A 19846-nucleotide genomic window follows, 5' to 3' on the forward strand; every position below is an offset into this window, starting at 1 on the left:
TAAAAGTGTAATATTCCTTTAAATGTCATACCTGGGGGGTGTCTATAGTATGCCTGTGAAGGGGCGCATGTTTCCCGTGCTTAGAACTGTCCCTGCACAAAGTGTCATTTGTGCAGGAAAAAAAGTATTTTAAAATCACTTGCGGCTATATTGTCGTGTTGTTTAAAAAAAAAAATTGACGCGGGGGACCCTTCAGGTCTGGTATGGATATTAAGGGGAACCCTGCATCAAATTAAAAAAATTTTTTTTACGTGGGGGTCCCCCTAAAAATCCATACCAGACCCTTTATCCGAGCACGCAACCTGGCAAGCCGCAAGAAAAGAGGGGGGGACGAGAGAGCGCCCCCCCCCTCCTGAACCGTACCAGGCCACATGCCCTCAACATTGGGAGGATGCTTTGGGGGTCTGTGACTCCTCAAAGCACCTTGTCCCCATGTTGATGTGGAGAAGAGCCTCATCCCCACAACCCTGAGCGGTGGTTGTGGGGGTCTGCGGGCGGGGGGCTTATCAGAATCTGGAAGCCCCCTTTAACAAAGGGACCCCCAGATCCCGGCCCCCCTGTTTGAAATGGTAAGGGGGTACAAAAGTACCCCTACCATTTCACAAAGAAAGTGTCAAAATGATTAAATAAGACAAACACACTTTTGAAAAATTCCTTTATTAAAAATAAAAAAAAATAAAAAAATGATTCCAGCGGTGCTAATCCACTCTTGCTATCCAGCGACGGATCTCCGGGGTCCAGCGATGGATGATCATATCCAGCGACGGGGGATCTCTCAGTCCAGCGATGTCCATGCATCCGTCTTCTGTCTCCACTGCGGAGACACTGCGGGGATCCCAGCGCTGACGTTTCTTATATTAGGAGGGCGGGGCCACCCGTCACCTGACCCCGCCCCCTCTGACGCTTGTGAAGAAAGCTATGGGGTTCCCCAGTGACGTATGGGTGACCCAGCCCCCCTCTGATGTAACGCAGGTTTCCGTTACATCAGAGGGGGCGGGGTCACCCATACGTCATTAAGGAATTCCTGGCTCCCCTCACCAGCGTCAGAGGGGCGGGGTCAGGTGACGGGTGGCCCCGCCCTCCTAATATAAGAAACGTCAGCGCTGGGATCCCCGCAGTGTCTCCGCAGTTGAGACAGAGGACGGATGCATGGACAGCGCTGGACTGAGAGATCCCCCGTCGCTGGATATGATCATCCATCGCTTGACCACGGAGATCTGTCGCTGGATAGCAAGAGTGGATTAGCACCGCTGGAATCTTTTTTTTTTTTTTTTAAATAAAGGAATTTTTCAAAAGTGTGTTTGTCTTATTTAACCATTTTTACACTTTCTTTATGAAATGGTAGGGGTACTTTTGTACCCCCTTACCATTTCAAACAGGGGGGGCGGGATATGGGGGTCCCCTTGTTAAAGGGGGCTTCCAGATTCTGATAAGCCCCCCGCCCGCAGACCCCCACAACCACCGCTCAGGGTTGTGGGGATGAGGCCCTTCTCCACATCAACATGGGGACAAGGTGCTTTGAGGGGTCACAGACCCCCAAAGCATCCTCCCAATGTTGAGGGCATGTGGCCTGGTACGGTTCAGGAGGGGGGGGCGCTCTCTCGTCCCCCCCCTCTTTTCCTGCGGCCTGCCAGGTTGTGTGCTCGGATAAAGGGTCTGGTATGGATTTTTAGGGGGACCCCCACGTCAAATTTTTTTTTAAATTTGATGCAGGGTTCCCCTAAATATTTTCAGGTCTGGTATGGATATTTAGGGGGACCCCCATGTCAAATTTATTTTTTAAATTTGACACGGGGTTCCCCTTAATATCCACACCAGACCTGAAGGGCCTGGTAATTGAATTTAGGGGAACCCCCACGTTTTTTTTTTTTAATCAATGAATGAATGAATTGTCGGCTAATACAGAGAACACTCATTGAATGTTCTCTGTATTACGGGGAGCCGACAATATAGCCGCAAGTGATTTTAAAAGACTTTTTTTCCTGCACAAATGACACTTTGTGCAGGGACAGTTCTAGGCACGGGAAACATGCGCCCCTTCACAGGCATACTATAGACACCCCCCAGGTAGCACATTTAAAGGAATATTACACTTTTATTGTTTCACTTTAATCATTATTAAAATCACTGCTCCTGAAAAAACGGTAGTTTTTAAAACTTTTTTTTGCATTGATCCATGTCCCCTGAAGCAGGACCCAAGTCCCCAAACACTTTTTAGGACAGTAACTTGCATATTAGCCTTTAAAATTAGCACTTTAGATTTCTACCATAGACTTGTACAGGGTGCTCCAGCTTTTTGAATTTGCCACGAACAGCCCAAATTGTTCACTGTTCGCTGAACAGGCGAACAGGCAATGTTCGAGTCGAACATGAGTTCGACTCGAACTCGAAGCTCATCCCTAGTGGCCAGTGTAGAAACTCCTCTTTATATTGGTAATCGGTAAAAAAAAATCCAAACTTGCATTTGTGGACAGTATCGAATTCTCACTTACATTAGTGGTCCATGTAGAAGCCCCCCTTGTAGAACCGCCTTTCCCTGCAATTACAGCTGCAAGTCTTTTTGGGGATGTCTCTACCAGCTTTGCACATCTAGAGAGGGACATTTTTGGCCATTCTTCTTTGAAAAAAATATCTCAAGCTCTGTCAGATTGGATGGAGAGCATCTGTGAACAACAATTTTCAAGTCTTGCCACAGATTCTCAATTGGATTTAGGTCTGGACTTTGACTGGACCATTCTAACACATGAATATGCTTTGATCTAAATCATTTCATTGTAGCTCTGGCTGTATGTCATTGTCCTGCTGGAAGGTGAACCTCTATCCCAGTCTCAAGTCTTCTGCAGACTCTTAGCCCTTGTACACACGGTCGGACATTCCGACACCAAAATCCGTCGGATTTTGTCCGACGGATTTTGTCCGAAACTGGTGTTGCATACACACGGTCGGACAAAGTTGACGGAAAATCCGATCGTTCGTAATGTGATGGCGTTATTTGGTTACGATGGGACTACGTTCAGGCTAGTAGCCAATAGCTTTGATCTAGGAATTTGATCTGAGCATGCGTGGCACTTTGTCCAATCGGAATTCTCTACAAACGATCGGACAAAGTCCGATCAGATCATGTTGTCAGAAAATTTTATAGCCCAGCTCTAAAAACTTTGTCGGTCGGATATTCCGACAGAAACAGTCCGATGGAGCCCGCACACGGTCGGATTATCCGACAACACGGTCCGATCAGACATTTTCCGTCGGAATGTCCGACCGTGTGTACAAGGGCTAACAGGTTCTAAGATTGTCCAGTATTGGCTCCATCCATCTTCCCATCAACTCTGACCAGCTTCCCAGGGGATGGTGTGTTCAGGGTGATGTGCAGTGCTAGTTTTCCACCACCCATAGCGTTTTTGCTTTTAGGCCAAAAAGTTCAAATTTTGGTCTCATCTGACCAGAGCACCTTCTTCCACATGTTTGCTGTGTCCCCCACATGGCTTCTCACAAACTGCAAATGGGACATATGGCTGTCTTTCAACAATGGCTTTCTTCTTGTCACTCTTTCATAAAGGGCAGATTTGTGGAGAGCACGACTAATAGTTGTCCTGTGGACAGATTCTCCTACCTGAGCTGTGGATCTCTGCAGCTCCTCCAGAGTTACCATGGACCTCTTGGCTGCTTCTCTGATGAATGCTGTCCTTGCCCGACCGGTCAGTTTAGGTGGACGGCCATGTCTTGGTAGGTTTGCAGTTGTGCCATTGAACAGAGCTCTGTGAGATGTTCAAAGATTGGAAGATTTTTTTTATAACCTAACCCTGCTTTATACTTCTCCACAACTTTATCCCTGACCCGTCTGGTGTGTTCCTTGGCCTTCATGATGCTGTTTGTTCACAAAGGTTCTCTAACAAACCTCTGAGGGCTTCACAGAACAGCTGTATTTAGACTGAGATTAATTACACACAGATGGACGCTATTTACTAATCAGGTGACTTCTGAAGGCAATTGGTTCCACTAGATTTTAGTTAGGGGTATCAGAGTAAAGGGGGCTGAATACAAATACACGCCACACTTTTCACATTTTTATTCGTAAAAAAAAAACATTTATCATTTTCCTTCCACTTCACAATTATGTGCCACTTTGTGTTGGTCTATCACATAAAATCCCAATAAAATACATTTACGTTTTTGGTTGTAAAATGACTTTTTCAAGACACTGCATTGTCTGCACATGTATAACATCGTTGTTATAATTTATTGACAGTTCTGTTGAACTGGTTGACAAAATGAACTTTGCATATCCAAAAATTCAATTAGGCCTGATTCACACCTATGCATTTTTAGTGCTTTTTGCATTTTGCAGATTTGCACTACAGAACATGTTCCATAGGAAACTACTATATGTTAAATGAATTGTAGTGCAAATCTGCAAAATGCAAAAAGCACAAAAAATGCATAGGTGTGAATCCAGCCTTACAGTCGGCTGACTTTACACAGCTCCTCCCCCCTCCCCAGGATAATTAGGGATTGGATGGATTTTTAGGGATAAGTCAGACCATGTTCCCCACCCTCATTGAGGACGGGATTTGGTGTGGGAGGAAATGTGTAAAGCAAACACCCATATAAATACTGAGGGGAGGCTATGAAAATTTCAGAAGCTTCAAGACTCTGTACAGGTAAGAACTTCATATGTAGAAATACCTGTTGGCGGGGGAGGGGGGTATGAGGGCAACTGCTTAGGTTGCAAAGCACAAGGGGATACAAAGACATCCCAAAGGTATCAGAGAAATGAAAGTGTATCTAATGACAATTGTTTTAGTCAAATAGGATAAAGGAATAGTTAGGCTCCATTCACACCTATGCAAGTTCTACAGTACGCATGCGTTTTTTGTGCAATTTTTGTGTCTTGTTTAGGGGCAGCCCATTCATATCAATAGGCTGCCCTAAGGCTGGGTTCACACTGATGCAAATTGAATGCGGGTTTCGCCGCATCCAATTTGCATGACAGGCAAGTACGACCGGCTCTCAATAGAAACGCTCCACATTGGAAAAGGGTCCTGTGCGTCTTTAGCTCAGTTTCAGGTGCGAATTCAGGCAAAAATTTGGACCTGATGCGCACCTGAATCGGTAAATAGACACGCACTGGACCCCCTGCTGTGACCCCCACCCGCATCAGTGTGAACCCAGCCATAATGTGAAAATCGCACAAAAGTGCATATTCTTTTTTTTTTTGTAAGGTTGCACTGCACCAAAACACATGGCACAATGCTAGCATGCATTTTGGCGCGTGTACGCTTGCATGCCTGCAAAAGAGATGCACTTTTTTGCGTTTTGTGGAAACATTGACATTTATGGGCGTCACTACGTCATTCTCCCCTAGGCAAGAAAGAAGGACATGCTGTGATGCAGCATTAAAAAGGAATAAGGAATCATTTTCAAATTGTGGGGGAGAGCGGGAGGATCAGGGCCAAAACTGGGGGGCAGGAGGGACATGTGCCCGGAGTGCCACATTAAAACAGAAATATTGAGAGTGGTATCGCTATTCCTGTGGCCGGCACATCTGAAGAGATGCCAGGGATTAAGGTGACCAGATTTTGAAAATGAAATCTGGGGACATATTTTTTTTTTTTTAACGACTACCTGTATGAACTTTGTGGCAGAACAGGTTCTGGGGAGCTTGTTTTTTTTTTTTTGCCATGCCAGTGGCTGCTCATGCGCGACGCATGCAGACTTCTGCGGCCATTTGATGAGATCACCAAACTGGTCAGTCGCAGCCATGGCGCCATCAGTGACATGGTACCTTATGCCTTCTTTATGGAGCGTGCATTGCGTCGTGTCATTGATCAAGCCGTGGAGGAGCAGGAGCGGGAAGATGAGGAAGTCGCAATGCTGGATGAATTCCCAGGGGGGGCTACTCTATCTGAGACAAGTGAACAACAGGAGTCTGAAGAGGAGTCAGAGGAGGATTGTGGCAGGGCGGATGAGGAGGAGCAAGAAGAGCATGCTTCAAACCTTTCTGGGATCCCTGTTGTTGTGCGTGGATGGGGAGAGGAGAATGAAGAGGACGACATTATCCTGGATGATGAGCAGGAGCCAGGCCACCACACCGCTTCCAGTTTAGTGCAAATGTGGGCTTTCATGCTCCAGTGTTTTAACAGGGACCCCCGTATAAAAAGCATAAAGGTCAAGGACCAGTACTGGGTGGCAACGTACTTAGACCCCCGGTACAAACACAAAATGGTGGAAATGTTACCACCATCACAGAGGGCTGTCAGAATGGAGCACTTCCAGGCCTTGCTTAGAGAAATGCTGCATTCTGCTTTTGCGTGCGCTGGCAGAGGAATTCCCACTCCCAGAGAAAGAGCTGCGGGTACCAATCCAACAGCGCCTGCAAGAAGAGGCCGGTTTGAAGATGTTTTGGTGACTTCTGATATGAGATCATTCTTTCAGCCGACCCATCGACAGGTGTCACCCGAATCCAGCATCAGGGAATGCCTAGACCGTCAGGTGTTCGACTACATCAGGTTAACGGCCGATGTGGACGCTCTGAGAAGTGATGAACCCCTGGACTACTGGGTGGGCAGGCTTCACCTCTGGCCAGAGCTTGCACAATTTGCAATGGAACTGTTGGCTTGCCCCTCGTCCAGTGTCCTGTCCGAAAGGATGTTCAGCACACCGTACTATATGCCCGTACCCTCCTGTTTGAAGAGGTTGAGCGGTATCATATTTTTGGGTCCCGCAGCGAGTTGCTGATGTCAGTGCTGGTGTCAGTGCTCTCTATCTCAGTGCTGGTGTCAGTGCTCTCTATCTTGGTGCTGGTATCAGTGCTCTCTATCACGGTGCTGGTGTCAGTGATCTCTATCTCGGTGCTGGTGTCAGTGATCTCTATCTCGGTGCTGGTGTCAGTGCTCTCTATCTCGGTGCTGGTGTCAGTGCTCAGTCTCTATCGCGGTGCTGGTGTCAGTGTTCTATCTCAGTGCTGGTGTCAGTGAGGGAGATAGCAGCAGAGAAGCCAATCAGCAGGCAGTGCCAGCACCATGGCTGAGGATCAGCACTGGACTGGCACCTCCGGACCACCTCAGTGAAGCCCTGCATAGGTGAGGGTAAGGGCCGGGCAGAGGGAGGGGTCAGGGGCTCAAGCACAGGTTGGCACACTGGGACACTGGCACAGGATTGCGCTGCCCTGACTGTGGCACTGATCATCTCCTGCACCCCCTTCATAGCCTGGCCTGACCTTGCCTCTCCTCCATGGCCTTCATGTGCTCCTGAATTGACAAACTTTCACAGATGAAAAAAGAATGCTATGTTGTGGGACTATGTGTGCACAGCTAGTAAGTATTTTGTGGCTGAAAATATGACCTGGAGGTTTTTAAGGTTCGCCTGCCATTAAAGTGAATGGGGACCTGAGGTTCGCGAACATTTGGGAACGTTCGCGGATCGCGTTCGCGAAACGTCCCGTCGGAAGTTCGTCCATCACTAATAAGCATATTTCCCTCAAATGATATATGCAGTGTATGTGGTATGTGTTTATGGAATGATTGTATGATACAGGGGCGGACTGACCATTCGGGCACTCGGGCACTGCCCAAGGGCCCCATGCCACTAAAGGGCCCCATCAGGGTTGCCAGCCTCAATAAAACCAGGTACAGTATGTAAAAATCTGTGTTTTTTTAAAAATCCCAAGATTATAGCTGCCCCGCCTCTCCAGTACCTTTTCAGTGGGTGTATGTGTATTCTGTGTGTGTATACTGTGTGTGTAGATTGTGTGTCTGTGTGTGTATACTGTATGTGTGTGTGTATACTGTGTGGTCCCATAATCTATTGCCTGGGGGCCCCATAATCTCCTATTGCCTGGGTGCCCCATAATAATCATTCTCCTATTGCCCGGGGGCCCCATGAGTTGTTAGTCCGCCCCTGGTATGATATATATGTTATTTCTCACATTTTGTCCATGAAATAAAAAAAAAAATACTTCTTAGAATTTTTTGAGATATGACTACCAAATGTTAAGATGATAAGACAGAAAAAAAAATACTTTTCAATGCATTTATTGATATTATATATAATTATACAATTACATATTTCTCTATATACTGTATATCTCTCTCTCTCTCTGTATACTGGATCTCCCCCTCGCTCTCTCTCTCTCTCTGTATATACTGTACCCCTTCGCTCTCTCTCTGTATACTGTATCTCCCCCTCTCTCTGTATATACTCTAACCCCCCTCTCTCTGTATACTGTATCTTCTGTCTCTGTATATACTGTATCTCCCCCCCTCTCTCTGTATACTGTACCCCCCTCTCTCTTTTTTATTTTTTTATTACAAGGGAGAGCACTGGTGCTCAGTGGGGGACAGGGGGGCAGTGGTGCTCAGTGGGGGGACATTTCTGTTCAGTGGGTGGGAAGCACTGGTGCTCAGTGGGGGACAGGGGGCCGTGGTGCTCAGTGGGGGGACAGGGGGGACATTTGTGCTCAGTGGGGGGGAAGCACTGGTGCTCAGTGGGGGAACAAGGGGGGCACTGGTGTTCAGTGGAGAGAGAAAAGGGGCACTGCTGCTCAGTGGGGGGATAACAGGAACAGGGGGGACTAGTGCTCAATGGGGGAACAAAGACGGGAAGACAAAAACAGTGAGAGAGGGGATGATTCATCTTCAGGATTCCAGATGCAATCAAGCAGTCAGATATTGAGAACCAGTACCCCCCACTCTGCCCCCCCAGCACCAGTGCCCCCCTTGTTCCCCCACTGAGCAGTGAGCACCAGTGCTCTCTTTGTCCTCCCAACTGAGCACCACTTCCCTCGCTTTGTTCCCCATGGAGCACCACTGCCCCATGTGCTCCCCTTGTCTACCCACTGAGTGCCAGTGCCCCCCTGTTCACCAGGGACCCCCTTTGTTCCCCCACTGAGCACCAGTGCCCCCCTTGTTCCCCCACTGAGCACCAGTGCTCTCTTTGTCCTCCCAACTGAGCACCAGTGCTCTCTTTGTCCTCCCAACTGAGCACCACTTCCCTCGCTTTGTCCTCCGGAGCACCACTGCCCCATGTTCCCCCACAGATCTCCAGTGCTCCCCTTGTCTACCCACCGAGTGCCAGTGCCCCCCCTGTTCACCAGTGACCCCCTTTGTTCCCCCACTGAGCACCAGTGCCCCCTTCACTCCCCATGAAGCACCAGTGTCCCTCTTTTTCCCCCACTGTGCACCAGTGATCTTTGTCCCCCCACTGAGCACCAGTGCCCCCTTTTGTCCCCCCACTGAGCACCAGTGCCCCCTTTTCTCCCCACAAATCACCAATGTCCTTCTTTTTCCCCCACTCTGATCTCTTTGTCCCCCACTCAGCACCAGTGCCTGTCTTGTACCCCACTGACCACCAGTGCCCCCCCTGTCCTCCCACTGAGCACCAGTCTCCCCACTGAGCACCAGTGCTCCCTTTGTCCCCCCCCACTGAATACCAGTTCTCCCCTCATCTCCCCACTGAGCACCAGCCCCCTCTTCTCTCCCCACTAAGCACCAGTGCTCAATTTGTCCCCCCACTGAACACCAGTGCTTCCCTTGTTTCCCCACTGAGCTCCAGTGCTTCCCTTGCCTTCCCACTGAGCACCAGATCCCCTCATCTCCCCTCACTGATCACCATTTCCCCCCTGTCCTCCCACTGAGCACCAGTGCCCCCCCGCCCTTGTCTCCCCACTGAGCACCAACCAGTGCTGCCTTTGCCCCCCCCTCGTTTCCCCATTGAGTACTAGTCCACCCTGTTTCCCCCCCACTGAGCAGCAGTGCCCCTTTTCTCTCTCCAGTGAGCACCAGTGCCCTCCTTGTTCCCCCACTAAGCACCAGTGCTCCCCCCCCCACTGAGCACAAATGTCCCCCCACTGAGCACTACTGCCACCCTGTCCTCCACTGAGCCCAGTGCCTCCCTTGTTCCCCCACTAAGCACCAGCCCCCCCTTTGACCCCCCCACTGAGCTCTAGTGCTCCCCTTGTCTCCCCACTGAGCTCCAGTGCTCCCCTTGTCTTCTCACTGAGCACCAGGTCCCCTCATCTCCCCCCACTGATCACCATTGCCCCACCTTGTTCCCCCATTGAGCACTAGTCACCCCTGTTGTCCTCCACTGAGCAGTAGTGCCCCTTTTCTCTCTCCACTAAGAACCAGTGCCCCCCTTGTCTCCCCCACTGAGCACCAGTGCTTCCCCCCCACTGAGCACAAATGTCCCCCACTAAGCACCAGTGCTCTTCCTTGTAATAAAAAATAAAATAATAATAAAAAACTAAAAAAAAAGCTGAGTCTTTGCTCCAGGTGAAAGAATGTCTAGCTTTTTTATGGGCTTTCCTTTCTTCACAGTGACAGCACTAAGGAAAGGAAATGCCAATAACCCAGCATTTGTTTACATGGGATCAGCTATGATTGGCCCTTTAGCTCACACTGTGATCACAGAGCGCTCCTGATGGGCGCCCGGGGGTGCGCGAGGGGGGGTGAGGTTCTGGGAAGACGTCAATAGATGCACTCCCAAAACTGGAGAAGGGCAGACTAGGTCCGACGGACTTCCCGACTGACTTTTCAGTGGAGTTCCGAGGGATCTTCCGAACGAACGGACTTGGCCACACACAAGGACTAAGTCAGTTCGAAAGTCCATTCGTTTTGAATGTGATGACGTAAGACAAGACTAAAAAAGAAAGTTCAATATCCAGTAGCAAATAGCTTCCCTTTGCGTTGTATTTGGTCCGTTGGACCAGCATACAGATGAACGGTTTTCCAGATAGGAATTGAGTCTGTCTGACAGATTTAAAACATGTTCTATTTCTAGGTCCATCTGATTTTCATAACGAAAAATTATCAGATTAGCCCACAGGCGATTGGATTGTCTGGTGGACTGATCCCGTCAGACCTAGTCTGCCGGAAAGTCCGGTCGTGTGTACTCAGCATTAGGCCTATGGACCATAAACATGTAGCTTTTAGTTTGACACTGCATAACCCCTATAGTGTTCTTTCTGAGCTAGAAGCAGATACAAAGGGTGCAAACATAGCTGCTTGTAAAATTGGCAACCATTCTCTGCACAAGAAGGAGGAGCTTGATAAAAAAAAAAAAATCAAAAAGTAACTGTTTTATCTGAGGTTTCAAACCAGGCGAGTGTTGTGGATAAGGCTCCTAAAAGGAGAAGTCATCTTCTTGTTGGCGATTCAATTGTAAGAGGTGTTTCCTTAGAAAATCAAGTGAAAGTGTCAAAGGAAGTTAAGTGTTTGTCTGCTGCTACTGTTAGGAGGGATAAAAGGCACATTTCAAAAATTGTCAAAAAAAGCTAATGAAGAGTGCAATGTTGATGTTGATGCACAAATGATTTGTCCCAGATTGATGTGCATTCTGTAAAGAAGGGATTTGAGAATTTGGGTCAGGATCTTCAACAGTTAGGGTGTACTATTACATTTACAGAGGTCTTACCTGTGCATAATGGACAACACGAGAAAGTACTTTGTATAGCAGAGTTCAATGTTTGGTTAAAGCAGGGGTAGGGAACCTTTTTGGCTGAGAGAGCCATGAGAGAGCCATGAACACCACATATTTTAAAATGTAATTTCGTGAGAGCCATACAACATGTTTAAAACTAAATACAAGTATATGTGTGCATTTTATGTAAGACCAACACTTTTAAAGTACAATAAGTCTCTGAATTAAACAATCAGGTCTTTTTTATTAAGAGATAAATCACAGAACAAAGAAATACGGCAAAGTTGCCAAACATGACATGACCTCTGAATTATTTTTAATAACGTTGTTATGCTGTTGCTAACCAATGATGAATAAAGTACTTCTTACCGTTAATGCGACTTCTGGTGCTGCATGGTTTTGCTGATGGCTTTGTAGTCTGGTTGATAAGTGATGAGGTTAAGATTCATGCAGGCTTTGAGACTTCCATCCGTTAAACGTGATCGTAGGTTGGTCTTAATGTTCTTTTTTTTAATCGATTAATCGACTAATTTCGACTAATTATAACTGTAATGTTGTCATTTCCCCCACTGTAATATCCACATCTCCCTTCACTGTAATATCCATGTCTCCCCTCAGTGTAAGGTCCACATCTCCCCCCACTGTAATATCCACGTCATCTCCCCCCACTGTAATATCCACGTCATCTCCCCCACTCTAATGTCCACATCCCCCCCACTGTAATATCCACGTCATCTCCCCCACTGTAATATCCACGCCATCTCCCCCCACTGTAATGTCCACATCTCCCCCCCCCCCCCTGTATTGTCCACATCTCCCTCACTGTAATGTCCACATCTCCCTCACTGTAATATCCACATATCCCCCCCCCCCCCCCACTGTAATGTCCACATTTCCCTGACTGTAATATCCACATCTTCCCCCCCTTACTGTAATGTCCACATTTCCCCCCACTGTAATGTCCACATCTCCCTCACTGTAATATCCACATATCCCCCCCACTGTAATGTCCACATCTCCCTCACTGTAATGTCCACATTTCCCCCCCACTGTAATATCCACATCTCCCTCACTGTAATGTCCACATCTCCCTCACTGTAATGTCCACATCTCCCTCACTGTAATGTCCACATTTCCCCCCCACTGTAATTTCCACATCTCCCTCACTGTAATATCCACATCTCTCCCCCACTGTAATATCCACGTCATCTCCCCCACTGTAATATCCATGTCTCCTCCACTGTAATATCCACGTCTCCCCCCACTCTAATATCCACGTCTCCCCCCACTGTAATATCCACGTCTCCCCCCACTGTAATATCTATGTCATCTCCCTCCCTGTAATATGTCTGACTCTGCTTGCTTACCACTAGCAGGCAGATCCAGGAGCAGATGAGGCGGGCGGTGATGATGACGTCAGCACAGCGCTCACCTAGGCCGCCACCGGGTGTACCAAGATGGCCGCGGCTCCGGAGCTAGGCCGAAGCCGCGGCCTTTCCTATGGGCTCAATCTGCGGATCGGCACACCGCGCGATCCACGGATTGAATTGCGAGAGCCAGATGTAGCCATCAAAAGAGCCAGATCTGGTACCACCCACATATTATGTAAACTCTAGCTTGTATTATCATTTACGTTTTTTGCTATATCTTTACTGAAAAATATTTTCGTATGCATTTTATTTGTATTTTCTAACTGACAAATAAAGCTTTTGTAAACAAAAAAAAGAGCCATAGGTTCCCCACCCTGGGTTAAAGGATTGGTGTAAAGCTGAAGGCTTTGGCTATATTAGTGTAGCGCTAACATGCTTGTTTATTAATGTGTGTTTCCAAGTAATAATCAAAAGTTTATGGACATGTCTATGGCTTAGTATTTGGCGCCATCTAGCGGCCAAATACTGGTACTGAACTTAAATGTTTATTGCTTTGAAAAAAGCACAAAAGAGATATACAGGAATTGACTGTTGTTTTGATCAGAAGGTTGACCCTTTTATCCAGGAGGCTTGATGACCTACCCATGAACACTCTCTCTGGCAGTGCATGCTGGGTAGGACATAAAAGGACCCTGAACAGCCATTTTAGGTCTCTTGGGATCGCATGGCCAGACTGTGAGGATCTGTGTGAAGGTCCTCCCGGAGACAGGGCCCACAGCCTTTGCGGAACGCAAATCTCGCTTGTTTGTGCGAGTGATCTGACGGTGCCAGAGAGATAGTGACCGGATTGGAGAGATCCAGAGGCACTCGTTTAAGCATCAGAGGACCGGACTCACCCAGTGGAGCGGAACAGAGTAACGGGCACAGCCGACGGAGAGGCAAGCTGCAGTCACCAGACCAAAACGACTACACGGAGCTCCGATCCAGTTGGTGAGCGGGTCACGGCCCACAGTTTATTAACTTTCACATGCAGTTAGACTCATACACAGGCCTCACTGGGATTTATAGTTCCACGGAGGATGAGCAGAGCAACTGACACTGAGCAGGCTTGAGGCCTACGTATTCTGATATCCCAAGCCTTGTAGAATAAGTACTGAAGTTATATCAGGAGCACCTTTACCTCAACTTAACCTACTTTAATCTGTGGATTACAAATCACAAGGAATTATTTTAGCTAGCGAAGACAAGAAGACCAAAGACCAAGTACTTTAGGTGAGATATCACGCATAGCTTAAAAAATGTAAGGGGAGCTCCCGGGTGTTTATCTATATGTATATTGTTTGATATTGTTTATATTGAGTTCCATTGTACTGTCGTCCTATTTTGGGATGACAGCGCAATTACTGTAATCACCTCTTTGAATATTTTCTCAGTAAAATACACTGTTGTTTAAGCATCCAGTTGTGTGGCGTACTGTTTTCTCCCAGCAGGTGGAACCAGTGGATCCTGAGGTTACACTTCAGGTACCTTGCATTGTATTATATTGTACTGTATTGTATTGCACCACAGCTGTGTCAAGGGGACTGAGCCAAGTTAGTGGGGTGTTGTTATTAGAGTTCAGGCCCAAATCAAATTAGCCACTCCTTTGGGAGTCAGTGCTACACGTGGGGGCGTCGTCCGGGATCCTGTCACTCTGAAAACAAGCCCACCTCAGCAGTGACAGTATGGATCCCCTCACAGTGGTCCAGTGGTGCGAAGAGGAAGGCACACGCTCACAAGTGAGCGTGGCCATTGAATTCCCAGGAGAAGACTGGAGGGAGAATCAAGTTAAAGAAATTGTGCAAGCATTGTCCCCAGACAGAAAAGCTTATGTGGTCGCAGTGAGACCAGACCATGAGACTGATTGCACTTACGCATTACTAGAGTGGAGGCAGGGTGTCCCTGAAAACCTTCAAGGTGCCAGTGTAAAATTGTCAGAGAAGACAAAGTTCTACCTGACACATCCCACCAGGTCAAAAAAGGACTGTTCGGGTCGGAAGCAGATAGAATCCTTTGACAAGGAAGTAGGGACCGCTGCCAAATCATGGTCAGAGCAACAGTTGGCTGACCTGAAAAGTAAAAGTAAAGCAATATAGTGACATACAGGAGAAGTTTCAGGAGACCTCCAGTATGATAGCTGAGCACATTAATGGATTACGTGTCGCATGCGGAGGTCAGAAAGAAAGCCAGACTACGCCAAAACCTGGGTCGGTAATGAAGAAGCGTACCCATGGCCGCCTGCACGAAGTGACTATCCGGAAAGATTTCAGCATTGATGGCCAGATAGGAGAGAGAGGGCAGAAAGACAAACTGTCCAACACAAACCTCCTGCATCAAATTGAGTTGGGGCTACAAAAAGGATATTCAGAGTCTGAAATCAGAGAGGCTGTAATCCACCATGCCATTAGCCCAGGTTTAAGTGTCAGGAGCATGCTGGAGAGGAAAAGTGGATTGACTCTGACTCAGCTGAAGAGAATATTAAAGAGTTATTACGAGGAGGAAGATGCCACTGAACTATTCCACCAGCTAATAAATATGGCACAGAGCAGTCAAGAAACTCCCCAGAACTTTTTATTCTGAGCCATTGAACTTAAAGACTGCCTGTTGTCTGTATCACAGGGGGAAGGCACTGGAGAACACTTTGGAGCTGAACTGGTTCAGAAAAAATTCCAGAGGTCCGTGACTACAGGACTGAGGAGTGACTACATCAAGTTACAGCTGAAGCAGTACCTGGAAGATCCCTCCACTCCAGATGAGATACTCATTGAGAAAGTTAATGAGGCAGACAAGATGGAGACTGAGAGAGATCAGAAACAGAGAAATCTTCAACCTCCCAGCATCACAAGTGGCAAAGTCCAGTTAGATGTTCCCGAAAGCATTCGAGAACTCAGTGTCCTAACAGCACGTGCTGAACAGAGACCGTGGGTTTCATCCACTCACCATCTACCCACAAGCCAGCTTGAACTGGAAAAACTGCTCCAGACACAGAAAGAAATACTGGAAATGATGGCCCTGTTGACTGCCAGATCCACCATTCCTCTGGATAGAGAGGTTCCCGCGCCTAAAGAACTGACCAGTCCCACGGGGATAAAAGAGCCCATGACCTGCCTCAACTGTGTAGGAGTGGGACATCTCAGGCGAGTGTGCCCAAGCCCAAAAGCCGGCTTTAAACTTCAAAGGACCCCAGTGAAGGAGTCAACTGGGCGCCCAGTTATCACAAGGAACTTCAATCCAACCCGTACGCACCAGACCCCTGAGACTGCAGTAAAGTCAAGGTGGAAGAAGGAGAGGCCACAAAAGCCAATTGTAAAGGTACAAGCCACTAAGCAGGCCAAAAGTGCTACCTCCCGTGGGCTCCCTCCCAAGTTAGTGGGGCCCTCTCCAATTGTCCCATCCAGATAGAGGGCATATACACCAAAGCCCTGCTGGACACTGGAGCACAGGTGACACTGCTCCACAGGGACTTCTATGATAAGCATCTCAAGCACCTGCCTTTACAAAAACTGGAGGAGCTGGAGATATGGGGATTAGGGACCCCGACCTTCCCATATGACGGTTACCTGCAGGTCAAGCTCCCTTTCGACTCGAGTACAGCAGGGAAGGCGGAAACCTTTGACACCTTGGCAGTAGTGTGCCCTCACACTTCAGGAGCTGACAGAAGTTCCCTCGTCATTGGAACAAACAATGACTTGGTGAGAAGACTAATTGCACTGCTTGTACAACAGGAAAAGACTCTCCCCACAAAAATACACCCAATGTTAACCCAGGTGTACCGAGACCTTAAACATGAAGAGAAGGCCCCAGAAGAGGGAGTGGGAAAAGTCTGGCTTCTAGACAAGAAAGAGAGACTGGTAGTCTGCCTGAGAGCTTCCATCAAGTTAAGCTGGAAGAGACCAGGTCCTTTCAGTGTTCTTGAGACTTCAAACCAAGAAGAACACAGGGAGTTAGAACTTATCCCTGTAAGTATTGCCAACCAAGGCATTGAAGAGGAATCGCGGCAAGATTTCAGTCAGTGTCCGCAACACAGCAGCTGTGCCAGTGAGGGTGCCAGCCAGAAGACTGTTGGGACAGGCCAGCCCAGCAACTCCAGTCTCGCCGTGTGTCTCAATGGGAGAACAGGCTGGAGAGACTCCCCAAGAAGAATTCTTCCTGAAGAACGCACCTCTTACTCCTGCCTGGATGGAGAGAGCCAAAGCCCAACTCCTGAGATGGAAGTCGACTTTCTCTACAAGTGAGTTTGATGTGGGGCTGGCGAAGAGTGCGACTCACCGGATAGGTCTGGAAGAAGACAAGCCCTTTAGGGAGAGAGTCAGGCGAAACCCACTGGGGAATTTTGAAGATTTGAGAGAACAGCTGGCTGAACTCAAAAGGACGGGCATTATTAGAGAGTCCCGGAGTCCTTACACCTCTCCAATAGTGGTGGTAAAGAAGGAGAATGAGTCCTTACGGCTGTGCATTGATTACAGGACCCTGAACCAGAGAACCATTCCTGACCAGTACACCACACCTGGGATAGAAGATGCCCTGCAGAGCCTGTCAGGGGCGAGGTGGTTCAGTGTGCTGGACCTAAAAAGCGGGTACTATCAAATCCTGATGTGCCCTGAAGATAGGGAGAAGACCGCTTTTATCACTCCTGTGGGTTTCTTCGAATTCAATAGTATGCCACAAGGCCTGTCTGGAGCTCCAGCAACCTTCCAGAGACTAATGGAGAAGACAGTGGGTGACATGAACCTGATTGAAGTGCTGGTATACCTGGGCGATATCATAGTGTTTGGGAGAGCATTAGAAGAGCACGAAGAATGCCTGGAGAAAGTCCTGAAGAGGCTCCATGATGAAGGCCTGAAGCTCTCCATGGAGAAATGCCAATTTTACCAACCTTCAGTGAATTACGTGGAAGGGTTTGCCAAAATAGCCCACCCACTCACTGAGCTTCTGAAGAACGAGGAAGAAGCTGGTGCAGACTCAGATCAGCTTGGGAAGGCAAAGGAAGGACCCAGGAAGAAGAGATAATCCATACATGATCAGTGGACTCCAGAATGTGAGAAAGCCTTCAGGCAGTTGAAGTGGAGCCTCACCACTGCTCCGGTACTGGCCCATGCAGACCCTGCCAAACTCTACAAATTACGTAGATGCCAGCCGAGACGACCTAGGAGGGGTACTCTACCAGGAACATGGTGGGCACCTGCGGCCCATTGCCTATGTGAGTAGAAGCTTAATTCCTGCCGAAAGAAGCTACCCGACTCACAAGCCTGAATTTCTGGCTTTGAAGTGGGCAGTGGTAGACAAGCTAGAGGACTACCTCTACGGGGCTGAATTCCTAGTCAAGGCAGACAACAACCCCCTCACATACCTGCTCACTACTGCAAAGCTGGATGCCACTGGTCACAGATGTTTGGCTGCCCTCTCGGCGTTTACCTTCAGCCTGAATTACAGACCAGGAGTTGGTAACCGAGATGCGGATGCCTTGTCAAGAAGGCCCCATGACTCTCAAAACCCCTCAAAAGACTGGATTCAGCTTACCCCGGAAGGAGTAAGAGCCCTCTGTGAAGGGACAAGCCAGCAAGGGAAAGGTGGGGCCAGAGCCAAAGAAGTGGGAGTGAGCTCAGTGGGGGTACTTAAGTGCTATTGTAATGTCTCTCAGATTATGCAAGAGGGTCTTCCCAAACTGTCGAAAAAGGATCTCAGAAAAGACCAGGAGGAAGATCCTCTCTGTGGATTAGTGCTAAAGGCAATGGAGAACAAACAGCCTTATCTGCTGCGGAAGAGCCCCCGGAAAGAAGCCCGGCTACTATTGAAAGAGTGGGATCAGTTACAGTAACAACAAGGGGTGGTCTACCGAAGGGGCCCCTCTGAAGATCCTGAAGAGAAGTGGCAACTGCTTTTGCCGAAAAAGTACAGAGAGAGGGTGCTGATGGCCCTACATGACCATCATGGTCATCTAGGAGCCGAGAGGACTCTTCAACTCATAAGGGACAGATTCTACTGGCCTCACATAAGGACAGAAGTGGAGAGCTATTGTCATTCCTGCCTCAGGTGCATACAACGGAAGACTCTGCCTCAGAGGGCTGCCCCAATGGGCCACCTAGTGAGCCAAGGGCTGATGGATCTAGTCTGCATAGATTTTCTGTGCCTGGAACCCGATCTGAGTGGGCAAGGGGACATTTTGGTGGTTACAGATTATTTCACCTGCTATGCCCAAGCGTTCCCTACTAGAGACCAGCAAGCAGCCACAGTAGCAAAGACTCTCGTAGAAAAGTTCTTAATCAATTTTGACTTACCTCAACGGATACATTCGGACCAAGGAAGAGACTTTGAGAGCAGGCTGATAAAAAGACTGTTGGATCTGTTAGGCATACAAAAGTACAGGACTACTCCTTACCACCCACAAAGGGAACCTCAACCAGAAAGGTTCAACAGAACCCTCCTGAACATTTTGAGAACGTTAACTGCAAAACAGAAACCCCACTGGAGTAGACACATCACTGCACTGGTTCATGCCTACAACAGTACCAAAAGTAACGCCACTAGGTATTCACCTTAATTTGTGTAATTACTTCTAAAGGTCCAAAGAATTTAGGACCAAGTTTCTGAGAAGGAAGATTAAGTTGTAAGTGTTATGCATAGGGAGGAATGGTTCACCTGTGTCTATTTGCAATTTCCTTATAGGATTCTTGAAGTTTGCATAAGGTCTTCTTCAGTAATTCCTGATTGTTTTGTAAAGCAGACCCTCTTGCATTTACAGTTGGTAATAAAATGGTGATAAAAGATGGATGACATCCATAGTTAACGAAGAATAGGCTTTGAGAGATGTAACTATGGCAGGAGTTATTGTAAGCAAATTCTGCTAACGGTAAATATTCGGTCCAGTCATCCTGAAGATAGCAGATGAAACAACGAAGATATTGCTCTAAAGTTTGATTCGTTCTCTCAGTCTGCCCATTTGATTGTGGATGAAAGGCAGTTGATAGGTTGACTTCAATTCCCAGAGTAGAAAAGAATGTTTTCCATAGTCGTGATGT

General features: G+C 47.9%; 1 protein-coding gene across 1 annotated transcript in view; it reads left to right on the forward strand.

The window, feature by feature from the left end:
• Positions 1-4588: 4588 nt before the first annotated feature.
• Positions 4589-19846, forward strand: part of LOC143997922 (fucolectin-6-like) — a 38313-nt gene continuing 23055 nt past the window's right edge. Inside the window, exon 1 of the mRNA XM_077493743.1 lies at positions 4589-4661. The gene's annotated coding sequence lies outside the window, so the exon portion shown is untranslated. The remainder of the gene's footprint in view (positions 4662-19846) is intronic.

The sequence above is a fragment of the Lithobates pipiens genome, unplaced genomic scaffold, assembly GCF_037356315.1.
Source record: "Lithobates pipiens isolate NorthernLeopardFrog02 unplaced genomic scaffold, aLitPip1_a1.2 Scaffold_19, whole genome shotgun sequence".
Classification (NCBI taxonomy): domain Eukaryota; kingdom Metazoa; phylum Chordata; class Amphibia; order Anura; family Ranidae; genus Lithobates; species Lithobates pipiens.